At 38.7% G+C, this 25,503-nt stretch overlaps 2 non-coding genes across 2 annotated transcripts; both read left to right on the top strand.

The window, feature by feature from the left end:
- The first annotated feature begins 2,321 nt into the window (after nt 1-2,321).
- LOC112773501 (small nucleolar RNA R71) lies at nt 2,322-2,429 on the top strand. The gene has a single exon (XR_003188048.1). It is a non-coding gene; the product is annotated as a small nucleolar RNA R71 (small nucleolar RNA).
- A 7,907-nt stretch (nt 2,430-10,336) lies between these two features.
- LOC112774767 (small nucleolar RNA R71) lies at nt 10,337-10,444 on the top strand. The gene has a single exon (XR_003189229.1). It is a non-coding gene; the product is annotated as a small nucleolar RNA R71 (small nucleolar RNA).
- The last annotated feature ends 15,059 nt before the right edge of the window (nt 10,445-25,503 follow it).

Genomic DNA, 25,503 nt, shown 5'->3' with positions numbered 1-25,503 from the left:
GAAAATGTATCCCCTGAGGTATCTCAGGGATCTCTTGATTTGCAGTCAAATGTTCTACCACTGAGCTATAGATCCTTTACATGAATCTCTCCATCTCCCATGACTTGGAGGTGGAAGCTTTTGTCTTCCCTTTTCTCTTCTCTCTTTTTTTTGGTTTTTTTTTTTTTGAGGTTCCTTTGGCCTTAGGTGCCATCAATTGTTATGGAAAAGCAAAATAAGCAATGCTTTTACCACACCAAACTTAGAATGTTGCTCGCCCTCGAGCAGGAGAAGAAAGAATAGATGAAGAAGAAGATGTGGAAGAAACTAGGATTATGAGGAGGGAAGGTGGGGATCCTGTGGGATTCAGCGCCAGCTTCATGCTCTGTTCTGGCGTTGAATGCCAGCCAGATGCTCCTTACTGGCGTTTAAACGCCAATAAGATCCTCCTCCAGGATGTGATTTTTCTTCTGCTGTTTTTGATTCCGTTTTCAATTTTTATATTTATTTTATGACTCCACATGATCATGAACCTAATAAAACATGAAATAACAATAAAAATAAATTAAAATTAGATAAATAAAAATTGGGTTGCCTCCCAACAAGCACTTCTTTAATGTCAATAGCTTGACAGTGGGCTCTCATGAAGCCTCACAGATGTTCAGAGCATTGTTGAGACTCCCCAACACCAAACTTAGAGTTTGGATATGGGAGTTCAACACCAAACTTAGAGTTTGGTTGTGGCCTCCCAACACCAAACTTAGAGTTTGACTGTGGGGGCTCTGGTTGACTCTGCTTTGAGAGAAGCTTACTGTGCCTCTTTTCCATGTTTACAGAAGGATGCCCTTGAGTTTTAAACTCAAGGGAGTCCTCATTCAATTGAAGGACTAGTTCACCTCTGTTAACATCAATCACAGCTCTTGCTGTGGCTAGGAAGGGTCTTCCAAGGATGATGAATTCATCCTCATCCTTCCCAGTATCTAGGATTATAAAATCAGCAGGGATGTAAAGGCCTTCAACCTTTACTAATATGTCCTCTACTTGTCCATAAGCCTATTTTCTGGAATTGTGTGCCATCTCTAATGAGATTTTAGCAGCTTGTACCTCAAAGATTCCCAGTTTCTCCATTACAGAGAGTGGCATGAGGTTTATTCCTGACCCAAGGTCACATAGAGCCTTCTCAAAGGTTATGGTGCCTATGGTACAAGGTATTAGGAACTTTCCAGGATCTTGATTCTTCTGAGGCAATCTCAGTTGATCCAATGCATTTAGTTCATTAGTGAACAGGGGAGGTTCATCTCCCCAAGTCTCATTACCAAATAAATTGGCATTCAGCTTCATGATTGCACCAAGGAACTTGGCAACTTGTTCTTCAGTGACATCCTCATTCTCTTCAGAAGAAGAATACTCATCAGAATTCATGAATGGCATAAGGAGGTTCAATGGAATCTCTATGGTCTCTAGATGAGTCTCAGATTCCTTTGGTTCCTCAAAGGGGAACTCCTTATTGATCACTGGACATCCCAGGAGGTTTTTCTCCTTGGGATTCATGTCCTCCCCTTCCTCTTTGGATTCGGCCATGATGGTTATATCAATGGCCTTGCACTCTCCTTTTGGATTTTCTTCTGTATTGCTTGGGAGAGTACTAGGAGGGGTTTCAGTGATTCTTTTACTCAGCTGGCCCACTTGTGCTTCCAAATTTCTAATGGAGGACCTTGTTTCATTCATGAAACTCACGGTGGCCTTAGATAGATCAGAGACTAAGTTTGCTAAATTAGATGGATTCTGCTCAGAATTCTCTGTCTGTTGCTGAGTGGATGATGGAAAAGGCTTGCTATTGTTAAACCTGTTTCTTCCACCATTATTAAAGCCTTGTTGAGGCTTTTATTGATCCTTCATGAGAGATTTGAGTGATTTCTCCATGAGGGATTATAGGTGTTTCCATATGGTTCACCCATGTAATTCACCTCTGCTATTGCAGGGTTCTCAGGATTATAAGCTTCTTCTTCAGAAGATGCCTCTTGAGTACTGTTGGATGCAGCTTGCATTCCATTCAGACTCTGAGAAATCATATTGACTTGCTGAGTCAATATTTTGTTCTGAGCCAATATGGCATTCAGAGTATCAATTTCAAGAACTCCCTTCTTCTGAGGCATCCCATTACTCACAGGATTCCTCTCAGAAGTGTACATGAACTGGTTATTGGCAACCATGTCAATGAGTTCTTGAGCTTCTGCAGGCGTTTTCTTTAGGTGAATGGATCCAACTACAGAAGTATCCAATGACATCTTAGCTAATTCAGACAGACCATCATAGAATATATCCAGGATGGTCCATTCTGAAAGCATGTTAGAAGGACACTTTTTGGTCAGTTGCTTGTATCTCTCCCAAGCTTCATAGAGGGATTCACCTTCTTTCTGTCTGAATGTTTGAACATCCACTCTAAGCTTGCTCAGCTTTTGAGGAGGAAAGAACTTGGCTAAGAAAGCCGTGACCAGCTTATCCCAAGAGTTCAGGCTATCTTTGGGTTGAGAGTCCAACCACACTCTAGCTCTGTCTCTTACAGCAAAAGGGAAAAGCATGAGCTTGTAGACTTCAGGATCTACTCCATTAGTCTTAATAGTATCATAGATCTGCAAGAATTCAGTTAAGAACTGAAAAGGATCTTCATATGGAAGTCCATGAACTTGCAATTTTGTTGCATCAGAGAAACTAGCTGAGGTTTCAGCTCAAAATTGTTTGCTCCAATGGTAGGGATAGAGATGCTTCTTCCATGTAAATTGGAATTTGGTGTAGTAAAGTCACCAAGCATTTTCCTTGTATTATTATTATTTTCGGCTGCCATCTCCTCTTTCTGTTCAAAAATTTCTGAAAGGTGCTTGCTGGATTGTTGTAATTTAGTTTCTCTTAGTTTCCTCTTCAGAGTCCTTTCAGGTTCTGGATCTGCTTCAACAAGAATATTCTTGTCCTTGCTCCTGCTCATATGAAAAAGGAGGGAACAAAAAAAATAATAATAGGGATCTTTTTTACCACAGTATAGAGGTCCCCTTATGTGAGTAGAAGAAGAAAAGAATGTAATGTAAAGAAGGGAAGAAGAGAAAATTCGAACACAGATGGAAGAGGGGGTTCGAATTTGGGTGAGATGAAGTGTTAGTAGATGAATAAATAAATAGAAGGAGATGAGAGAGAAAGAGGATTTTCGAAAATAAAATTTTAAAAAGGGGTTAGTGATTTTCAAAAATTAGGAATAAAATCAAATTAAAATAAAAAATTGAAACAATTAGTTAATTAAAAAGAATTTTTGAAAAAGAGGGAAGAGATTTTCGAAAATTAGAGAGAGAGAGTTAGTTAGGTAGTTTTGAAAAAGATAAGAAACAAACAAAAAGTCAATTAGTTAGTTGAAAAAGATTTGAAAGTCAATTTTGAAAAGATAAGAAGATAAGAAGTTAGAAAAGATATTTGAAAAACAAATTTTTGAAAAAGATAAGATTTTAAAAAAGATATGATAGGAAGATATGATTAGAATTAGTTTTGAAAAAGATTTGATTTTTAAAATCATAATTAATGACTTGACTCACAAGAAATCACAAGATATGATTCTAGAATTTAAAGTTTGAATCTTTCTTAACAAGTAAGTAACAAACTTGAAATTTTTGAATCAAAATATTAATTAATGAGAATATTTTCGAAAATTATAAGATAAAATTAAGAAAAGATTTTTGAAAAATATTTTTAAAATTTTTGAAAATAAATAAGAAAAATGAAAAAAATTTGATTTTCGAAAAAGATTTTGAAAAAGATAAGATTTTTAAATTGAAAATTTGATTTGACTCATAAGAACAACTAGATTTTAAAAATTTTTGAAAAAGTCAATCCAAATTTTCGAAATTTATGAGTGAAAAAGGGAAAGATATTTTTTTGATTTTTGAATTTTCAATGATGAAAGAGAAAAATATGAAAAAGACTCAATGCATGAAAATTTTGGATCAAAACAATGAATGCATGCAAGAATGCTATGAATGTCAAGATGAACACCAAGAACACTTTGAAGATCATGATGAACATCAAGAACATATTTTTGAAAATTTTTATATGCAAAGAAAACCGCAAGACACCAAACTTAGAAATCTTTCATGTTCAGACACTATGAATGCAAAAATGCACATGAAAAACATGAAAAGGCACAAAACAAGAAAACATCAAGATCAAACAAGAAGATTTACCAAGAACAACTTGAAGATCATGAAGAACACCATGAATGCATGATTTTTTTTTTTCGAAAAATGCAAGATGAACATGCAATTGACACCAAACTTAAAATCTGACTCAAGACTCAAACAAGAAACACAATTTTTTTTGTTTTTTATGATTTTCTAATTTTTTTGGTATTTTTCGAAAATTATTTGAAAAAAAAATAAGGATTCCAAAATTTTTAATATGAATTCCAGGAATCTTTAATGTTAGTCTAAAGCTCCAGTCCAGGAATTAGACATGGCTTACTAGCCAGCCAAGCTTTCAGTGAAAGCTCTGGTCCAAAACACTAGACATGGCCAATGGCCAGCCAAGCTTCAGCAGTACAAGCAATTGCCTAACATGTGGAGGCCTCAGTCCAAAAGAATTTAGACATGGCTCTACAGCTAGCCAGGCTTCAACATGCTTCATGAAACTCTAGAATTCATTCTTAAAATTTCTGAAGAACATAATTATTTTTTTTTTTGGGAAAAACGAAAAAGAGGAAAATATTTTTGAAAAATTTTTTGAAAACTTTTTGATAGTAAAATAAGAAGAAAATTACCCAATCTGAGCAACAAGATGAACCGTCAGTTATCCAAACTCGAACAATCCCCGACAACGGCGCCAAAAACTTGGTAATGCGAAAATTGTTACTTAGAGGTTGTAAAATTTGTTGTTCGTTCTCTCTCTGGTGGTGCGCGGAAGTTGTGATTACACTTTAATTATGTAAAATTCATCACTCTTTCTTTCCCTGGTAATGGCGCCAAAAACATGATGCCAATACCATGGTTCACAACTTCGCACAACTAACCAGCAAGTGCACTGGGTCGTCCAAGTAATACCTTACGTGAGTAAGGGTCGAATCCCACGGAGATTGTTGGTATGAAGCAAGCTATGGTCACCTTGCAAATCTCAGTCAGGTAGGGTTAAATGTGATTGGATTAGATAATTAAAAGATAAATAATAAAGGATAGAAATACTTATGTAATTTATTGGTGAGAATTTCAGATAAGCGAATAGAGATGCTTTCGTTCCTCTGAACCTCTGCTTTCTTGCTATCTTCATCCAATCAGTCTTACTCTTTTCCATGGCTGGCTTTATGTGATACATCACCATTGTCAATGGCTACTTTCGGTCTTCTCTCGGGAAAATGAGCCAAATGCCCTGTCACAGCACGGCTAATCGTCTGGAGGCATCACCCTTGTCAATGGTTTCATCCTATCCTCTCAGGGAAAATGGTCAACGCACCCTGTCACGGCACGGCTATTCATCTGTCGGTTCTTGATCATGCTGGAATAGGATTTACTATCCTTTTGTGTCTGTCACTAACGGCCAGCAATCGCGAGTTTGGAGCTCGTCACAGTCATTCATTCATCGAATCCTACTCGGAATACCACAGACAAGGTTTAGACCTTCCAGATTCTCTTGAATGCCGCCATCATTCTAGCTTACACCACGAAGATTCTGATTAAGAGATCTAAGAGATACTCATTCAGTCGAAGGTAGAACGGAAGTGGTTGTCAGGCACGCGTTCATAGGGAATGATGATGATTGTCACGTTCATCACATTCAGGTTGAAGTGCGAATGAATATCTTAGAAGCGAAATAAGATGAATTGAATAGAAAACAGTAGTACTTTGCATTAATCTTTGAGGAACAGCAGAGCTCTACACCTTAATCTATGGAGTGTAGAAACTCTACCGTTAAAAATACATAAGTGAAAGGTCCAGGCATGGCCGAATGGCCAGCCCCTCTGATCTAAGAACCAGGCGTCCAAAGATGATCAAAGGATCAAAAGATAATCCAAAGATAACTAATATAATAGTAAAAGGTCCTATTTATAATAAACTAGCTACTAGGGTTTACAGAAGTAAGTAATTGATGCATAAATCCACTTCCGGGGCCCACTTGGTGTGTGCTTGGGCTGAGTTTTAACTTTCCACGTGCAGAGGCCATTTGTGGAGTTGAATGCCAGGTTTTGATCCATTTCTGGCGTTCAACTCTGGTTTTTGATCCTTTTCTGGCGCTGGACGCCAGAATTGGGCAGAGAGCTGGCGTTGAACGCCAGTTTGTGTCGTCTATTCTTGGCCAAAGTATGGACTATTATATATTGCTGGAAAGCCCTGGATGTCTACTTTCCAAAATCCAACAGCATCAGCAGTCCTTCTTCAACCTCTGAATCTGATTTTTGCTCAAGTCCCTCAATTTCAGCCAGAAAATACCTAAAATCACAGAAAAACACACAAACTCATAGTAAAGTCCAGAAATATGAATTTAACATAAAAACTAATGAAAACATCCCTAAAAGTAACTAGATTCTACTAAAAAACATACTAAAAACAATGCCAAAAAGCGTATAAATTATCCACTCATCACAACACCAAACTTAAATTGTTGCTTGTCCCCAAGAAACTGAAAATCAAATAGGATAAAAAGAAGAGAATATACTATAAATTCCAAACTATCAATGAAACATAGCTTTAATCATATGAGCGGGACTTATAGCTTTTTGCCTCTTGAATAGTTTTGGCATCTCACTTTATCCATGGAGGTTCAGAATGATTGGTGTCTATAGGAACTTAGAGTTCAGATAGTGTTATTGACTCTCCTAGTTCAGTATGATGATTCTTGAACACAGCTTCTTTATGAGTCTTGGCCGTGGCCCTAAGCACTTTGTTTTCCAGTATTACCACCGGATACATAAATGCCACAGACACATAATTGGGTGAACCTTTTCAGATTGTGACTCAGCTTTGCTATAGTCCCCAATTAGAGGTGTCCATGGTTCTTAAGCACACTCTTCTTTTGCTTTGGACTTTGACTTTAACCGCTCAGTCTCAAGTTTTCACTTGACACCTACACGCCACAAGCACATGGTTAGGGACAGCTTGGTTTAGCCACTTAGGCCAGGATTTTATTCCTTTAAGCCCTCCTATCCACTGATGCTCAAAGCCTTGGGATCATTTTTATTTCCCCTTGTCTTTTGGTTTTAAGGGTTATTGGCTTTTTGCTCTTGCCTCTTGGTTTTAAGAGCTTTGGCTTTTTCTGCTTGCTTTTTCTTTCTATTTTTTTCGCCTATATATTTTTTTTCTCTTTTTTTTTCTGCAAGCTTTGTTCTTTGCTGCTTTTTCTTGCTTCAAGAATCATTTTTATGATTTTTCAGATTATCAAATAACATTTCTCCTAGTCATCATTCTTTCAAGAGCCAACATATTTAACATTCTTAAACAACAACTTCAAAAGACATATGCACTGTTCAAGCATTCATTCAGAAAACAAGAAGCATTGTCATCACATCAATATAATTAAACTAAGTTCAAGGATAAATTCGAAACTCATGTACTTCTTGTTCTTTTGAATTAAAACATTTTTCATTTAAGAGAGGTGATGGATTCATAGGACATTCATAACTTTAAGACAGAGTTACTAACTACTAATGATCATTTAATGAAGACACAAACATAGATAAACACATAACATAGAAAACGAAAAACAGAAGAAATAAGAACAAGGAATGAATCCACCTTAGTGATGGTGGCATTTCCTTCTTGAGGAACAAATGATGTCCTTGAGCTCTTCTATGTCTCTTCCTTGCCTTTGTTGCTCCTCCTTCATTGCTTTTTGATCTTCTCTTATTTCATGAAGGATGATGGAGTGCTCTTGATGTTCCACCCTTAATTGTCCCATATTGGAACTTAATTCTCCTAGGGAGGTGTTGATTTGCTCCTAATATTTATGTGGAGGGAAATGCATCCCCTGAGGTATCTCAGGGATCTCTTGATTTGCAGCCACATGTTCTACCACTGAGCTATAGACCCTTGAGATGAATCTTTCCATCTCCCATGACTAGGAGGTGGAAGCCTTTGTCTTCCCTTCCCCTCTTTTAGAGGTTTAGGTGCCATCAATGGTAATGGAAAAAAAAAAAGCTTATGCTTTTACCACACCAAACTTAGAATGTTTCTCGCCCTCGAGCAAAAGAAGAAAGAATAGAAGAAGAAGAAGATATGGAGGAGATGGAGGGATGTGTGTATGGATGTGAGTGGTGAATAGAAAACAGAAGGGATTGTCATGAATGGAAAAAGAGAGGGTGAGGTGGGTAGGGATCCTGTGAGGTCCACAGATCCTGAGGTGATCCTGTGGGATCCACAGATCCTAAGGTGCCAAGTATTTACATCCCTGCACCAAATTAGGCATGTAAAATGCCCTTGCACACAACTCTGGGCGTTCAGCGCCAGGTTGGTGCCCATTTTGGGCATTCAACGCCCATTTGTTGCCGTTTCTGGCGTTGAACGCCAGAACCATGCTTGTTCTGGGCGTTCAGCGCCAGGATGCTGCCCATTTTGGGCGTTCAGCGCCAGAACCATGCTCTATTCTGGCGTTGAACGCTAGACAGGTGCTTCTTTAATATCAATAGCTTGATAGTGGGCTCTCATGGAGCCTCACAGATGTTCAGAGCATTGTTGAGACTCTCCAACACCAAACTTAGAGTTTGGATATGGGAGTTCAACACCAAATTTAGAGTTTGGTTGTGGCCTCCCAACACCAAACTTAGAGTTTGACTGTGGGGGCTTTGTTTGACTCTGCTTTGAGAGAAGCTTTTTTTGCTTCCTCTCCATGGATGCAGAGAGAGATCCTTGAGTTGTAAACACAAGGTTGTCCTCGCTCAATTGAAGGATTAATTCTCCTCTGTCCACATCAATCACAGCTCTTGCTGTGGCTAGGAAAGGTCTTCCTAGGATGATGGATTCATCCTCTTCCTTTCCAGTATCCAGGACTATGAAATCAGCAGGGATGTAAAGGCCTTCAACCTTTACTAACACGTCCTCTACTTGTCCATAAGCCTGTTTTCTTGAATTGTCTGCCATCTCTAATGAGATTTTAGCAGCTTGCACCCCATAGATTCCCAGTTTCTCTATTACAGAGAGGGGCATGAGGTTTATTCCTGAACCAAGGTCACACAGAGCCTTAAAGATCATGGTGCCTATAGTACAAGGTATTATGAACTTTCCAGGATCCTGTCTCTTCTGAGGCAATGTCAGTTGATCCAGATCACTTAGTTCATTGATGAACAAGGGAGGTTCATCTTCCCAAGTTTCAATACCAAATAATTTGGCATTCAGCTTCATGATTGCACCAAGAAACTTGGCAGTTTGCTCTTCAGTAATATCCTCATTCTCTTCAGAAGAGGAATACTCATCAGAGCTCATGAATGGCATAAGGAGGTTTATGGAATCTCTATGGTCTCTAGATGAGTCTCAGATTCCTTAGGTTCCTCAGAGGGAAGCTCCTTATTGATCGCTGGACGTCCCAGGAGGTCTTCCTCCTTGAGATTCACGTCCTCTCCTTCCCTTATAGGTTCGGCCATGGTGCTTATGTCAATGGCCTTGCACTCTCCTTTTGGATTCTCTTCTGTATTGCTTGGGAGAGTACTAGGAGGGATTTCAGTGATCCTTTTACTCAGCTGGTCCACTTGTGCTTCCAAATTTCTAATAGAAGACCTTGTTTCATTCATGAAACTTATAGTGGCCTTGGATAGATCAGAGACTAAGTTTGCTAAGCTAGATGGATTCTGCTCAGAATTCTCTGTCTGTTGCTGAGTGGATGATGGAAAAGGCTTGCTATTGCTAAACCTGTTTCTTCCACCATTATTAAAGCCTTGTTGAGGCTTTTGATCCTTCCATGTGAAATTTGGATGATTTCTCCATGATGGATTATAGGTGTTTCCATAAGGTTCACCCATATAATGCACCTCTGCTATTGCAGGGTTCTCAGGATCATAAGCTTCTTCTTCAGAAGAAGCCTCTTGAGTACTGTTGGATGCAGCTTGCATTCCATTCAGAATCTGAGAAATCATATTGACTTGCTGAGTCAATATTTTGTTCTGCGCCAATATGGCATTCAGAGTATCAACTTCAAGAACTCCCTTCTTCATAGGCATCCCATTATTTACAGGATTCCTCTCAGAAGTGTACATGAACTGGTTATTAGCAACCATGTCAATGAGTTCTTGAGCTTCTGCAGGCGTTTTCTTTAGGTGAATGGATCCACCTGCAGAAGTGTCCAATGACATCTTAGATAACTCAGACAGACCATCATAGAATATATCCAGCATGGTCCATTCTGAAAGCATGTCAAAAGGACACTTTTTGGTCAGTCCTTTGTATCTCTCCCAAGCTTCATAGAGGGATTCACCTTCTTTTTGTCTGAAGGTTTGAACATCCACTCTAAGCTTGCTCAGCTTTTGAGGAGGAAAGAACTTGGCTAGGAAAGCCTTGACCAGCTTATCCCAAGAGTTCAGGCTATCCTTAGGTTGAGAGTCCAACCATATTCTAGCTCTGTCTCTTACAGCAAATGGGAAAAGCATGAGCCTGTAGACTTCAGGATCTACTCCATTAGTCTTAACAGTATCACATATCTGCAAGAATTCAGTTAAGAACTGAAAAGGATCTTCAGATGGAAGTCCATGAAACTTGCAGTTCTGCTGCATCAGAGAAACTAATTGAGGTTTCAGCTCAAAGTTGTTTGCTCCAATAGCAGGAATGGAGATGCTTCTTCCATGTAAATTGGAATTAGGTGCAGTAAAGTCACCAAGCATCTTCCTTACTTTATTATTATTTTCGGCTGCCATGTCCTCTTCCTGTTTGATAATTTCTGACAGGTGCTTGCTGGTTTGTTGTAATTCAGCTTCTCTTAGTTTCTTCTTCAGAGTCGTTTCAGGTTCTGGATCTGCTTCAACAAGAATATTCTTGTCCTTGCTCCTGCTCATATGACAAAGAAGAGGGCACAGAAAAATAATAATAATAGAGATCCTTTTTTTTTTGTGAGTAAGGGAGAGATGTTAGTAGATGAATAAACAAATAGAAGGAGATGAGAGAGAAGAAAATTTTCGAAAATAATTTTTGAAAAGGAGTTAGTGATTTTCGAAAATGGTTTTTGAAAAATGTTAGTAATTTTCGAAAATCTTTTTTAAAAATCAAAGATTAAAATAATTAGTTAATTAAAAAGAAATTTTGAAAAAGGGGGAAGATATTTTTGAAAATTAGAGAGAGAGTTAGTTAGGTGGTTTTGAAAAAGATGAGAAACAAACAAAAAGTTAGTTAGTTAGTTGAAACAAATTTTGAAAATCAATTTTGAAAAGATAAGAAGATAAGAAGTTAGAAAAGATATTTTGAAATCAAATTTTTGAAAAAGATATGATGAGAAGATATTTTTGAAAAGATATGATTGAAATTGGTTTTGAAAAAGATTTGATTTTTAAAATCACAATTAATGACTTGATTCACAAGAAATCACAAGATATGATTCTAGAACTTAAAGTTTGAATCTTTCTTAACAAGTGAGTAACAAACTTGAAATTTTTGAATCAAAACGTTAATTGGTGATGTTATTTTCGAAAATTATGTGATAAAGATAGGAAAAACATTTTTGAAAAACATTTTTATAATTTTCGAAAATAACTAAGAAAAATGAAAAAGATTTGATTTTTGAAAAAGATTTTGAAAAAGATAAGATTTTTAAATTGAAAATTTGATTTGACTCATAAGAAACAACTTGATTTTAAAAAATTTTGAAAAAGTCAACTCAAATTTTCGAATTTGATGAGAGAAAAAGGGAAAGATATGTTTTTTTTTATTTTTTTGAATTTTTATGATGAGAGAGAAAAACAAGAAAAATGATGCAATGCATGAAAGTTATGGATCAAAACAATGAATGCATGCAAGAATGCTATGAATGTTAAGATGAACACCAAGAACACTATGAAGATCATGATGAACATCAAGAACTCATTTTTGAAAAATTTTTAATGCAAGGAAAACATGCAGGACACCAAACTTAGAAATCTTTAATGCTTAGGCACTAAGAATTCAAGAATGCATATGAAAAACACCATACAACACAAAACAAGAAAACATCAAGATCAAACAAGAGGACTTTACCAAGAACAACTTGAAGATCATGAAGAACACTATAAATGCATGAATTTTTAGAAATATGCAAGATGAACATGCAATTGACACTAAACTTATAACATGACTCAAGACTCAAACAAGAACACAAAAAATATTTTTGATTTTTATGATTTTCAAATTTTTTTTTCAAAAATTAATTGAAAAATAAAAATAAGGATTTCAAAATCTTTAATATGAATTCCAGGAATCTTGTGCTCTTTAGTCTAAAGCTCCAATCAAAGGGTCAGACATGTCTTAATAGCCATTCAAGCTTTAGAATGGATTTACATCCATTGAGGTGATTAGTTGAAGACCAATCCCAAAGGAGTTTGGGTATTGCTTTTCAGCCAGATAGGATTCAACATGTTACCATGAAACTCTAGAATTCATTCTTGAAAGTATTGAAGCCATAGAATAATTTATTTTCGAAAACATTTTTATTTTTAAAATTTTTTTTTTCGAAAACAAAGGAAAAAAATTTTTGAAGAGAAAACAAAAAGAAAATTACCTAATCTGAGCAACAAGATGAACCGTCAGTTGTCCAAACTTGAACAATCCCCGGCAACGGCGCCAAAAACTTGGTGCGCGGAAGTTGTGATTACACTTTAATTATGTAAAATTCATCGCTCTTTCTTTCCCTGGTAATGGCGCCAAAAACATGATGCCAATACCATGGTTCACAACTTCGCACAACTAACCAGCAAGTGCACTGGGTCGTCCAAGTAATACCTTACGTGAGTAAGGGTCGAATCCCACGGAGATTGTTGGTATGAAGCAAGCTATGGTCACCTTGCAAATCTCAGTCAGGTAGGGTTAAATGTGATTGGATTAGATAATTAAAAGATAAATAATAAAGGATAGAAATACTTATGTAATTTATTGGTGAGAATTTCAGATAAGCGAATAGAGATGCTTTCGTTCCTCTGAACCTCTGCTTTCCTGCTATCTTCATCCAATCAGTCTTACTCCTTTCCATGGATGGCTTTATGTGATACATCACCATTGTCAATGGCTACTTTCGGTCTTCTCTCGGGAAAATGATCCAAATGCCCTGTCACGGCACGGCTAATCGTCTGGAGGCATCACCCTTGTCAATGGTTTCATCCTATCCTCTCAGTGAAAATGGTCAACGCACCCTGTCACGGCACGGCTATTCATCTGTCGGTTCTCGATCATGCTGGAATAGGATTTACTATCCTTTTGCGTCTGTCACTAACGCCCAGCAATCGCCAGTTTGGAGCTCGTCACAGTCATTCATTCATCGAATCCTACTCGGAATACCACAGACAAGGTTTAGATCTTCTGGATTCTCTTGAATGCCTCCATCATTCTAGCTTACACCACGAAGATTCTGATTAAGAGATCTAAGAGATACTCATTAGTTCGAAGGTAGAATGGAAGTGGTTGTCAGGCACGCGTTCATAGGGAATGATGATGATTGTCACGTTCATCACATTCAGGTTGAAGTGCGAATGAATATCTTAGAAGCGAAATAAGATGAATTGAATAGAAAACAGTAGTACTTTGCATGAATCTTTGAGGAACAGCAGAGCTCTACACCTTAATCTATGGAGTGTAGAAATTCTACCGTTAAAAATACATAAGTAAAAGGTCCAGGCATGGCCGAATGGCTAGCCCCTCTGATCTAAGAACCAGGCATCCAAAGATGATCAAAGGATCAAAAGATAATCCAAAGATAACTAATATAATAGTAAAAGGTCCTATTTATAATAAACTAGCTACTAGGGTTTACAAAAGTAAGTAATTGATGCATAAATCCACTTCCGGGGCCCACTTGGTGTGTGCTTGGGCTGAGCTTTAACTTTCCACGTGCAGAGGCCATTTGTGGAGTTGAACACCATGTTTTGATCCATTTCTGGCGTTCAACTCTGGTTTTTGATCCTTTTCTGGCGCTGGACGCCAGAATTGGGCAGAGAGCTGGCGTTGAACGCCAGTTTGCGTCGTCTATTCTTGTCAAAGTATAGACTATTATATATTTCTGAAAAGCCCTGGATGTTTACTTTCCAATGCAATTGGAAGCGCGCCATTTTGAGTTCTGTAGCTCCAAAAAATCCACTTTGAGTGCAGGGAGGTCAGAATCCAACAGCATCAGCAGTCCTTCTTCAACCTCTGAATCTGATTTTTGCTCAAGTCCCTCAATTTCAGCCAGAAAATACCTGAAATCACAGAAAAACACACAAACTCATAGTAAAGTCCAGAAATGTGAATTTAACATAAAAAATAATGAAAACATCCCTAAAAGTAACTAGATTCTACTAAAAACATACTAAAAATAATGCCAAAAAGCGTATAAATTATCCGCTCATCACCTGGCAATGGCGCCAATAACTGGTGCACAATACCATGGTCCAAACATAACTTCACAACTTCGCACAACTAACCAGCAAGTGCACTGGGTCGTCCAAGTAATAAAACCTTACGTGAGTAAGGGTCGATGCCACGGAGATTGTTGGTATGAAGCAAGCTATGGTCACCTTGTAAATCTTATTTAGGCGGATATCAAATGGTTATGGAGTCTTCGAATTATAATAAATAAATAGAAAATAAAGATAGAAATACTTATGTAATTCAATGGTAAGAATTTCAGATAAGCGTATAGAGATGCCTTCGTTCTTCTGAACTTCTGCTTTCCTGCTGTCTTCATCCAATCAGTCCTACTCCTTTCCATGGCAAGCTTTCTGTAAGGGCATCACCGTTGTCAATGGCTACATCCTATCCTCTCTGTGAAAATGGTCCAAATGCTCTGTCATGGCATGGCTAATCATCTGGAGGTTCTCGATCATACTGGAATAGGATTTACTATCCTTTTGCATCTGTCACTACGCCCAGCACTCGCGAGTTTGAAGTTCGTCACAGCCATCCCTTCCCAGATCCTACTCGGAATACCACAGACAAGGTTTAGACTTTCCGGATCTCAGGAATGACCATCCATGGGTTCTAACTTATACCACGAAGATACTAATAACTCGGACTCGGTCCCCTGTATTAGATATCTAAGAGATACTCATTCTAGCTTGGTTGAATATAGAACAGAAGTGTTCGTCAGGCACGCGTTCATAAGTGAGAATTGTAAGGCCCACATCGGTTGGAGAGGGGAACGAAGCATGCCTTATAAGGGTGTGGATACCTCTCCCTAGCATGATGCATTTTGACGAGTGAGTGTGGGGGGCTTCGGCTAGCATCCCTATCCTCAAAGGCAAAACCGTGAGGCCTTGTGTGCCAAAGCGGACAATATCGTGCTAGCGGGTGGTCTGGGCTGTTACAGATGGTATCAGAGCCAGAACCCAGATCGATGTGCCAGCGAGGGCGCTAGACTCCCTTAGGGGGGTGGATTGTAAGGCCCACATCGGTTGGAGAGGGGAACAAAGCATGCCTTATAAGGGTGTGGATACCTCTCCCTAGCATGACGCGTTTTGACGAGTGAGTGTGGGGGGCTTCGGCTAGCATCCCTATCGTCAAAGGCAAAACCGTGAGGCCTTGTGTGCCAAAGCGGACAATATCGTGCTAGCGGGTGGTCTGGGTTGTTACAAGAATGATGATGAGCGTCACATAATCATCACATTCATCATGTTCTTGGGTGCGAATGGATATCTTAGAAGCGGAATAAGTTGAATTGAATAGAAAACAGTAGTACTTTGCATTAATTCATGAGGAACAGCAGAGCTCCACACCTTAATCTATGGAGTGTAGAAACTCTACCGTTGAAAATACATAAGTGAAAGGTTCAGGCATGGCCGAGAGGCCAGCCCCCAAAACGTGATCACAGGATCAAAAAATACAATCCAAAGATGTTCCAAAAGATTATAAGATGTCTAATACAATAGTAAAAAGTCCTATTTATACTAAACTAGTTACTAGGGTTTACAGAAGTAAGTAATTGATGCATAAATCCACTTCCGGGGCCCACTTGGTGTTTGCTTACAGAAGTAAGTAATTGAACGCTAGTTTGTAACGTGTTTCTGGCGTTCAACTCTGGCTTGTGACGTGTTTCTGGCGTTTAAGTCAGACTGCAGCATAGAACTGGCGTTCAATGCCCTTTTGCGTCATCTAAACTCGACCAAAGTATGGACTATTGTATATTGCTGGAAAGCCCTGGATGTTTACTTTCCAACGCAATTGGAAGCGCGCCATTTTGAGTTCTGTAGCTCCAGAAAATCCACTTTGAGTGCAGGGAGGTCAGAATCCAACAGCATCAGCAGTCCTTCTTCAACCTCTGAATCTGATTTTTGCTCAAGTCCCTCAATTTCAGCCAGAAAATACCTGAAATCACAGAAAAACACACAAACTCATAGTGAAGTCCAGAAATGTGAATTTAACATAAAAACTAATGAAAACACCCCTAAAAGTAACTAGATTCTACTAAAAACATACTAAAAACAATGACAAAAAGCGTATAAATTATCCGTTCATCACACGCCCAACATTGGCGTTCTACGCCTTCGATGATGCTTCTCCTTCAGTCTTTGGAGAAATAAATTGGCGTGCCGTGCTCAACATTGGTGTTCACGCCTATAGTGCTTGACCATCTTGCCCTTTGTGTGCTAAGCCTGGCATGCCACGCTTTATTATTGGTGTGCCATGCCCTCGATGCGCTCTATGATGCCTTCTTCTGGAGAGATGGCCTGGCGTGCCATGCCTCTGCTATGCGGGCCGCACCCTTAGTGCTTGGCTAGACTTGCTTACTTCTTGATGAGCCTGGCATGCCACGCCACTGCTAGGCGTGCCACGCCCTCGATAGTGCCCCAATTCCTTCCCCTGGATAAGTGACCTGGCATGCCACGCCTGTGATTGGCGTGCTACGCCCTTTGTATCTCATTGAGCACCTCTTTCTGGAGATTGGACCAGGCATGCCACGCCCATGATTGGCGTGCCACGCCTTAGTGAAATTACTTTCGGTGTGCCACGCCTTCGGGCACGCCTATATTGTTGCACCAGTCTTCATTCTCTGGAATTTATGCCTGGCGTGCCACGCCTATACTCAGCGTGCCATGTAACGACCCAACTCCCAGTATGCCATGGTCATACAAGAAGCCAAGTGTTACCAACTTGTTCTTCCTAATTATTAACTATTACTTAATATATGAGCCTGTTCCTTGTTAGAATGTTGCCAATTTTACGGGTAACATTTTTTTTACTTATATCGTTGCGAGCGAGGGAGTAAAATAGATAACCACACACTGATAGAAATAATAAGGAAGCATAAAGAAACATATAACTCAGCTGATATTGTACATCATGTATACTATAACAAAACATATAGTGTTCACAAAAGATTAAGTCAGTTTACATCCTCGTCATCCTACGTAGCTAATATATACACGACACTCCCACGGTCTGGCCCTTACAAAAAGCCGCTAAGCTGGCGCCCAGGCTAGCCTAACCACTATATAGCTCCTAGCTCTCAGGTGTACTAACACAAATGAGAGACTAACTAATAGATAATGTTAGACTAGAGTGTCATCAAAAGAATTCCCCTACTGCTGTCGGACTATATCTACACGTGGTCGATCGAAAGATCATCATGAGGCTCATCCATCTCCTCATCCTGCTCTATCTCTATCTAAGAATCCTCCTCCTCATCGTCCGCAGCTGCAGCTATACCCACAGGTCCACTAGAAACACTACTATCACTATGTACAAACCATTCACGAGCACAGGTCCGTTCGCGTAAATAAGAGCTATCCCACCGTCCGGTAGAGCCAGCTCATCAGGCTGTGAAAAGTCGGGGATCGGCTCAGGGGGAAAATCCCACTCTGGTGGTATCACAGGTACGTAGTCACCAGCTAACTCAGGCTCATCAGGAATGATAGGCTCAGGTACCGCCTCATTCAAAGGTTGAGCTGGTATAGGGGGTTCGGGACCATCAGGAAAAGGATGTACAGGTGCGTCAGGATGTAACCAGGATAAGGGAAAGTCGTAAGGAGCATCGGGGTCAAATTGCGAGCTAGACAGAGGATGTTGGAAGGGACAGTTTCGTAATGCGTAAGTCTCATACGAGGCTTTGTACTCAAAATATAGTAACCATAGTACACTGGGTCCTCATAAATGTAAAGGTCTTTGACTTCATAGAATATCACGCCCGTTTTCCATCTGATGGGGGAGAAGAGAGAAGGGGGTAAGAACTGAGGAGTTCTTAGTAGGGCTGGGGTTATTAGTTAAGTTCATTAATTCCGTGTTGTTTAGCAGATAAATAACAGAATACCGAGAAGTAGTAAACAGAAGAAACAGATAACTAAAGGAAACAGAGAAAATAGAAATCAAAACACAAACAAGAGAATACAAGAAAACAAAACACAGACACAGTGAATAGAATACAAACAAAGAAAGCATACATTCAAACAACAACCATAACAGAGTAAATGCGCAACCAAGTATGATGCATGTCTAGCCCTAGTGCAGGTAATGAGCTCATTTTTCGGTTACATACCCGCTCCCGACGTTACCCGGAGTCCTTTGACCAGGTAAGGCTTCCCTGTTGGCTATACCCCTGTGTACAGGAAATAACCCCTCTGCCACCACAGGGTCCACTGCACGCAGGAAATAACACATCTGCCACTGCAGGGATGTATGCCGACACATCTTCTGTATACAGGAAATAACACTTCTGCCACTACAGAAATGGAACAGGTGGTCACGGTACTTCTGTAGCTGGAAATAACCCCTCTGCCTTACAGAATTAAAATATGGATCTATACCGCAGGAAAGCGTTCTCAGTGGTCGTACCACCATCTATCTGATTGCCACAATGCAGCAGATGAACATATAGATATCTCTGAGGTTGCCTTAATGCAATAAATGACCTCTCAATAGGTCCTCTGCTCTTTATCATATTACTCTCTTCGCTTTGTCTCTGTATTCTGCTCTATTTGTTCTTTTCTCTACGCTTCCTTACTTTATTCTGCTTTTTCTGTTTAACGTATGTATTTAAAGCTTATGTAAATTTCGGTATGATTAGTTAGCCTGCCCCAAGTATAAGTTCATTAAGTCTATACTGAAACAGTTTAACTTTTCATATAATACCTAACCCTATTCGCAATTCAAGGACTAACTATGTTGCCCTAGTTCGTTCACTAGTCTCTGTCTGTTTTTCTGTCATTAAAACCTTACAGACTTTTTCTTCGATTTTTATCTTTTTTTCAAATTTTTATCTTTTATTTATCTTTGCCTCACTAATATGTTTTTACCACTCCCTAAGTGTTTTATGAAGGTAATTATGAGATTCTGCACTTAAAGTTGTCTTTCTAAAGCTTTTACAGAAAACTGCCTTTTCCATATTATTTTATTATTTTTATTAAAATATTATTTTTAATTAAATATTATTATTTAATATTTTATTATTATTTATTATTTTATTAATATATTTTTGAAAATTACCTTCCTTTAACCATTTACTTTATAAATTCACTTTTTACCATCCGTAACTTTTAATATTTCTACTTTAACCACCCTAACTTTCAGAAATTACAAAATAACCCCTCAAACACCAAAATATTTACTTCCTTGCCCTTTCTAAGATCTAAAAGGTGTTCTTCATTGTTCTTCACCACACTCAAAGTGTTCTTCGTGTTCTTCGTAAATTCTTCAGATTCTTTCTCTGTTTTTACCCGTTTTTCAGTCTTTTCAGCAACCGATATTTACCATAATTCATAATAAATTAGCAGCCACTAAAACCCCATCTTTTCTACATGATTTTAACACAAATTGAACCCCAATTTAAGCTCTAGGGTTCGTTTTTCCAGCAGCCCTCAAGAACAACATTCATAGCTTAAATATCATCAAATTTCATCAAAATTTCACCAAAATTTCAACAAGAATCACTCATATAAACCATCAATTTCAAGCACAGCCAAACCATATCATAATCACACAACTCAAACACAATCAATCAAGATTAATTTCGTCAAACCCTACCTAGTTTTGCTGCTTCTAATTCAGTTAGACTTTCAGGTGGTCCTTAAGCACTTTTTCCTCCTAAATCACATCAAGAACAACTTTAAATCCAAAAACCCTCAACTGACCAAATCTTGCTCAGCATGTTAGGAAGGTATATCTCACCTTAGACTTGCTGGAAATTAATGTTTCTTGGCCCTCAAGTCAAGTTAAGCATGATTCCTAAGGAAGAGCATCAAGAAAACACATGTTTAAGCATGTTTCCTTGAAAACTGAATTGAAGAGGGAGGGAGACAGCCATCTCACCTTATTTGAAGCCTTGATATGTTATATGGTTATGTAGAGGAAGAAGAGAGGATCATTTTGGTGAAATCGGAGTTTTGATTTGAGTTTTAGTTTAGAAGAAATCAAGCTTTGAAGATTTATGAACCAAGAACTTTCTCTCCTTTTTCTCTTGATGATTTTCGGCCACAATGAGAAAATGAGGCAGCCTTGGGGGTTTTGGGGGTGTAGGGTGAGTTGTGATTGGTTGGCTTGGAGGTGGATTAAAATAATATTAAAATATCTCAGGTGTATAACTACTAAAACTAGATGTATCTGAACACTTGTAAAAACATCTCTAAAAATTATTTTCTGAGCTACTAGCATAAATGACACTAGTAACATATTTATTATGAGAATAAAACATGTATAATGAGGCCTTATCATTGTTAAAGTCATCAGGGAGTGCTGGTGCTAAGCTGCACCAATAAACTGTGAACCCGGTTAAACCGATTTTCTGTTTTTAACTAAAATTGACCAGGTAACCTTATAATATTATTCAAGAAGATTCTAATACTCATATAATGATAATATCATCCTATTATCTCTCTTCTCTCATAAATCGAGTCCGGTTTGTCAAACTGAGACTATTTACGAAAAATGGAATCAAAACTCCTAACCGATATGGTTCAAAAAGTAGGTTCTTCGTGACTGCGTTATCGAGCTTGCCTCGGAAAAGGTTCTAGCTTAAAGATGACATGATGACAATGAGGATTGAGATACTTGATGATATATCAAAGATTCTCCCCTTACTGATCTTCTCGGAGAAATCTGTACTTTTAGAAAAGATCTCGCGTACTCGAAAATCAGGGTTGTTACATGTCACGCCCTTTGTATTGCCTCTATCACCTTTCTCTGGAGAACAGAACTAGCGTGCCACGCCCAGGGTAGGCATGCCACGCCCTTTGTGAAATGTTGGACAACCTCTTCTGCTTGATAGAACTGGCGTGCCACACTCATAGTAAGCTTGAGTGAATGTCTCTGAAGAGTAGAACTCGCGTGTCACGCCCTGGGTTGGCTTGCCACGCCCCTTGTGAGACTTGAGCATTTCTCCTCTGGAAACTAGAGATAGAGTTGTAACACCCTCACTATCGAAAGTCCCGCTTCCGGCTGCGCCACTCTGATAGCTTGGGCATTACGACAATTCTAAACATATTTAATTACTGAAATAGGAGCCTGTTTAAGTACTTTTTTTTTACCGCTTTATCTTTCCAAAATGCTTTTTCGTTGAAAACATAATCATACATGTACATACAAACCAAATACAATACCTTAATTTATATATATACATAACACTAACTCTATAAACACACATATCACAAATTCCTATCCCTCTTACAAAATTACTAAGGATAAAGGCGAGGGAAAAATCATTACTATGATAATACAAAAATACCGAATGAACAGAAAAGGAAATATAACTCTTCAGAAGCTTCGTCATCCATATCCTGAAAAGGAATAACCTGTAGGGGAGTGTGAACGTCATCCTCGCTTGTTCTCACTATAAGATTTCAGAAATTGCTATAACAAGATACATAAAATAAACTCAAATGTTTTCAGAGTACAGTGATCATTGCTCGTCTTATGAGTCTTTCCAAAAACCATGGGTTTACATTCGAAATCCAAAAATCCTTTTTGAAGACTTTGTCAATTTTTCAAATATTGTAAAACAAAACCTTTTTCCTTTCTTGTAAATTTTGAAAAGTTTTTCCTAGACAATATGAATAACCAACATGTCCCAAACATAGGTTCAATTAAGTCTATGCTATAAGAGTTTGATTTTCCAGACTTTCCTAGACCACAACCATTGAAAGCAGTTACCTACACGGTATAAATGATCATCCCGTTCCTAACATAGGCTCATTAAGTCTATGCTAAATTGGTGAGATACCTTATACAGAAATAGAACTCAATATACCAATCACGCCCTCAAGCCCATCCAATCCAACATGGCCCCCGGCCCAAACAACTCAATCATCAACCAACTCATCACAAACCAACCAAGTCAAGCACAATCACAAATAATGTAGTTCAAACACAATCAATAGCAATTACAACAATTATAGCAGTTAGCAGTTAACATAAGTATTCACATAGGCAAACCAATTACAATATGCACACCCAAACAATGTCACATAAATGCAAATGATGAATGTCTGTCCTACTGGCTGTGATATCATATTGTCGGTTCAATTGCCAACCCGACACATTCCCATGGGAATGTTGCCTTTCGGTCACAAATAAATGGGAACCCCCTGGGATAACGTGCCCGGCACACGGTCTAGGATGTTAGTGCCTACACACTCCTGTGATCCGAAAGGATGTGAGCGGGATACTCTGCCTCCGACCTCACATCTGCATGTAAACGGGATTAACCACCGTCCTTATGTGGGCGCCGCAACCTTGACAAGCAGGATTAATCACCGTCCTTGCCAGGCGTAAGCAACTTATCAACAATCTCATCAATATCAAATCTATCAGCATAAGCGGGATGAACCTGGCACTTACGCCTACCAAATAATAACTCATCAATCTTGATATCCACCATCAGTCAGGCTCAATATCTTATTTCAAAATCATTCTTGGCCCATTTACTTTTAAATAATAAACATATTCAGTTCACATCTTGCCAAGAATCACTTTTTAAAATGGAGCCACTTTCCAGAACTTCCAAACAATCTCAAAACCATGCCAAATTCAAAATCTCTTTTCAAAGACTCAAAATCATTCATTTCTAAATCAATGTTTGGTCATAAAATTCCTCAACAGAGTCTCAATACTTCAGGGGAGAATAACCTAACTCATTTCCTTAAGTTTATTGAAAACATCTAAAACCTTAACTTTTTTATTTAAATAAATAAAATAGAATTTAAACCAGAACCAAGTCATGTATCCAAATATTCCGAACCAATTTCAAAACCAACTTACTCAAACTAAATCATTTAAACCGAAAATCAATTTCAATTTCATTCTTAATTCTGTTTCCAAAGGCTCGGAAATTATTTCAATCTTACTAAATCAAAGCTTTAAAAATTACTTCAAACTTTTCCTAAAATTTCGTAAAGTGAAATTAGTTAATCGAAATCCATTAAAACTCCTCCAAATTTGCTTACACAATCAAATTCCAAAACATAATTATTTTCATCTTTAAATCGACTTTAAAACAATTCTTTTCTAAAATAGTTTACTTTCAAAATATAATAATTATCTTAATAAATTAGTTCAAACCTAATTCATTTATCAGTAATACAATTCAAGGCATAAATCACTCTTTTTAAAATATCGTTTCAAGTAAAGTCTCGGATTTTATAGAAATTTTGGCAGCATCTCCCCTAAAACTTGGACTTTGCCACCCTTTCCGAGTCCCAAGCAAACCAATCCTCAACTCTTTTTTCAAGGGATTCAAGACCAAATCAGTTTCCAGTAAGAAAATTCAGACTTTAATTACTAAAATCCTTTCAATTCAAAACAACCAGAAACCACCATTTTGGACAAAATCAAACATTATTTCAATCAAACAGGCAATCATATTCATCCAATACAAGTCAAACAATTCATGAGACTCACTTAATCACCAGAAATGCAATTCGCGCATCATATCTATTTATAACAATTTCCAATTTAAAATAAATTAGTTTGTATGAAAAGCCCCTACCTCAACTTGTCGAAATCATAACCCAAACGCATCAACCGAACTCTTTCCTCTCAGCCCGGAACCTACGACAACCATAAACTCAGCCCCTTATCACTTTCGCAGCACTCACAGCAACCTAAAAGCGGCATTCAACATACAGAACTCGATCCTAAATTACCAAACCTCAGAGTTTATAACCAAACATAATAGAATACTAACGCAGGGGTTTCCGAAATAATTACTTACCAAACTAAGAAAACAAAACTGCAGCGTTCACTGAACCGGCTTGGCGGCAGCCCCGGTAGCCACCTCGAGTGGCAGCGGCGACCAAAACTCCGGCGACGACGACTGTAACAAACATGCAGCGATGAAAAGCTTCCGGAAACTCAAAAGGAATGAAAGCCAACTTAAAATCCTTACGGATAGTGGATCTCGATGGCGGCAGCGGCGTTCCCGGTGGCTAAGGCTCAGCCAGAAGCTCTGGCAGCGGCGGATCTGGCGATGGTTCGGACGAAGACGGCACCGGCAACACGAACGGCGACTGTGCGTGGCGGCTGGACTAGTCGCAGTCCTCCCTTCCTCGCGGATCTCTCTCCTTTGCTTCACCCATGGACGACGGTGATGCTGGCACCCATTTGCAACGACGACGGCGTGGACCCAGAGGTGGTAGCGGTGACTCGCATAGCAGCAACCCGCGATACTGACGAAGGCGGCGTCGAGCAGGGACGACGGCGACTGGGCAGCACGGTTCCCTCCTTCGCGTCTTTCTCTCGCGCTTCAGATCTGACCTGCGACAGCGAGGGCTTCATGGGCAGCGGTGGCGGCGAGCTCAATGGCAGCAACGGCGGCCTCTCCCTCTCGGTGCTGCTGCTTTCTCTCTCTCTCTCTCTCTCTCTCTCTCTCTCTCTCTCTCTCCTCGGTTCTGACTTCCTGGCGGCGACGGTGGCAGTGATGCCCACCGGCGCCACCTCCCTTCCTTCCTCCCTCCTCTCTTCCTTCTTCGGTCCTCCCCCTCTTCTCTTTTTCCCTTTCTGTTTCTTTCTTCTTCCTTTTTGCTGGGTGTGTGTGTTTGTGTTAGAAAGGAGGGGGGCTACGGCTGTTGTTGGTGTTTTGGGTGGTTAGGGTTCAATTTGATAAAAATTAGGGTTACGGTTTATGTACAGAATTAGAGATTTTGGGACTTAATTTGAAAACTAATTTAATCTCTAAAATTACTTTAAAATATTATTTGTGGTATAAAAATACTAATTGATCCTCAATCAATTTCTCTAATTGAAAATACATAGTAATATCATTAATTTTCTTTATCCTTAAAACTTAAAGTATTGAATGATATAAATATAATTGATCTAAAATCAAATCATATAAAATTCTTATTATTTCATAACTACAAACTTTATAACTTAATTATAGAAATTAATTCAATAATCGTAAAATTAGATGAAATTCTGATTTAAATAAGCAAACCTCATTATT

The sequence above is a fragment of the Arachis hypogaea genome, chromosome 18 (genome assembly GCF_003086295.3).
Source record: "Arachis hypogaea cultivar Tifrunner chromosome 18, arahy.Tifrunner.gnm2.J5K5, whole genome shotgun sequence".
Classification (NCBI taxonomy): domain Eukaryota; kingdom Viridiplantae; phylum Streptophyta; class Magnoliopsida; order Fabales; family Fabaceae; genus Arachis; species Arachis hypogaea.
The sequence above is the reverse complement of the archived record's forward strand: the minus strand, read 5'-3'. Positions and strand labels throughout refer to the sequence as shown.